Source organism: Hemitrygon akajei, chromosome 5 (genome assembly GCF_048418815.1).
Source record: "Hemitrygon akajei chromosome 5, sHemAka1.3, whole genome shotgun sequence".
Classification (NCBI taxonomy): Eukaryota; Metazoa; Chordata; class Chondrichthyes; order Myliobatiformes; family Dasyatidae; genus Hemitrygon; species Hemitrygon akajei.
In genome coordinates this window covers 169753302-169756002 of record NC_133128.1, presented here as the reverse complement: position 1 = coordinate 169756002, position 2701 = coordinate 169753302, and positions in this window count along the sequence as shown.

The window sequence follows — 2701 nt, the reverse complement described above, 5'->3', positions numbered from 1 at the left end:
AGCCTTACAATGAATGGATGATACCTTCCACTTTTTATGGCCAAAACCCTGCATGCCTTTGACATGGAATAAGCAGAAAGTTACTGGAAGACAACACCTCAAGTGGAAACATTTTTCCTTTTTAATCAGTTTGCTTCCATGCTGTTGGTGAATTAGAAATGGATCTTCCTGGATTTGGAACTACAGGCAGTCAAATAATTAAAAATGTAATTCCATATCTTAACATTTCTTCAAAACTGAAACCTTATCAACCATACCTTAATAAAACATGGCTTGGCATGGTAGCATAGTGGTTAGCACAACACTTTACAGTAGCAGAGACCCGGGTTCAATTCCCACCTGCTGCCTGCACGTTCTCCCAGTGACCATATGGGTTTCCTCCGCATGCTCCAGTTTCCTCACACAGTCCAAAGATGTACCAGTTGGTAGATGAATTAGTCATTGTAAATCGTCCTGTGGTTAGGCTAGGGTTAAATTGGGGTATGCTGGTTGGTGAGGCTGAAAGGGCCTATTCCATGCTGCATCTCAATAAAATAAAAATTAAATTAAAAAACAAAAAAAAAATCAGTTTGGGTTACATAAATTTAGAAAGAGTGGAACTGAGGTATTCAGAACTTCATTTATTAATAGCCAGTGTCCAGAAAGCTAACATGTTACATTTTCTGCTTTGTAGCCTGGCCAATGTATGTTTTTCTTTCATTCTCTGCCTTAAAAAATGAGGGTACATTTTAAAATAACGAATCTTGGTATAAGCTAAAGTAGATTTACATAAAAGGTATCAAAGTTATTCAGTTTCATAGAGCAATGTAAGCACTATGTAAATTGTATGATTTCTCCTTTTATGTAGTAAGACACCAGATACAATAGTTAACATTTCTTTCTATTTTGCACAACAAATTGTGAATATTTGGGTGTCCTTGTCTTTGAGTTATTCTGATCTACTATTTCATATCCAAACAAATAGGCACATTATTTTCCCCCAAGGGTTCAGAAGGGCATACTATTTCATTTCTACAGAAAATTGTTTCCCAGGATTTCAATCTCCCTTGTTAGAGATTACTAAACAGGTTGTATAGAACACTTATGGCTTTTTCATCTAAAAGATTTTCAAACCATAAATAAAAGATTTCTACAAATTTTAGACAGATGGAGCAGAAAATATCAGATATTAGTATTATATATCAATCAGATACTATAATAAAGGCAATATGAACTGGCATAGGTAAATTAAGATAAGGGCTGAATCAATAACATTCTGCATTATAACCCATGACAGACATCATACAGTACAACATAACTCATTGTCATATCAGCAATATGGGCCAAATTTCTTTCAAATATTGTTTATGCTATGAAAATTATCTTCTAAATTAGCACATTTTATATCATGATTATTGCAATATCTACAGTAATTATTTTAGAAAAGAGGGCTTCTAATTTATGATTTTTTAATAATCAGAGCCTTTTACAATATATGGTTATATACTAAGTACGATCAAACAGTATAAATCAAACAGGTCAGACATTGTCAATGCTTACAATATAGTTTCATTTGAAAATTGTTTACATAGTACATATTTCCAAATATAGTGGATTCTGGTTAATTTGGCAACTGGCAATCAGGGCAGCCCCTTATTTGGGACTCCTAAAGAACAAAAACTAGTCATGAAAATAGCTGGGATTCCCTTTGTTTATTTAGGACATTCTGTTGCTTAATTGGGACAGGAGACTGTTGCCGAACAGTTTTTAACTAGCGTCAAACATGTGCACTTGTATGGCCATTAGACACTACACTGTGCTTTGAGGGAACAGTTTTTAAATAGCGCCAGTTGTATGTGTTTACGTTCAAAAAATGAGATTTCTGTCACTTGGTGACAAATGAGCAGTAAGACTGCTGTTTTGCTCTCTGCGTTTTCAAGCACTTAGGCTTGGAGATGCCAGAAACAGCCAAGAGTGAAAACAAAATGATTTCACTACTTCAATAAGTTAGAAACTACAAAGAATTTGAAGGTATCGCCAATTATCTTGAATGTTACAATGAAAATGAAGATTTGGAGGATGAAATTGTCGACAATTGTATGAAAGCAGTCTATTACCTACACTAAGTATCTATGTTGATTTTGTTCATTTACAGCCAATCAAAAGAGCAGTATTATTTCCCCATCAATAACTATAAGGAACTCATACACAGTTTTATAGCTCTGTAGTAGTATTGATAACGTTCTAATTTGTTCTGTATTTCTGTTAAACGCATAATTTGTTACTCAGTTGAACAACAATTTGTCTATTTTATGCCTTTTTAACTATTTCCATGAAACTTCTGCTAATTGGGGTAGCCACTTAATTGGGTCAAAATGTACTAGTCCCAAAGTGCCCCAATTACAGTGTCTATAAAAAGTATTCACCCCCCCAAGAAGTTTTCATGTTTTATTGTTTTACAACATTGAATCACAGTGGATATAATTTGTTTTTTTTTACACTAATCAACAGAGAAAGACTTTTGTGTCAATGTGAAAACAAACCTCTACAAAGTGATCTAAATTAATTACAAATATAAAACACAAAATAATTGACTGCGTAAGTATTCACCCCCTTCAAGTCTGCATTTAGTAGGCACACCTTTGGCAGCAATTATAGCCTTGACTCTGTGTGGATAGGTCTCTATTAATTTTGCACATCTGGACAATTTGCAATTTTTCCC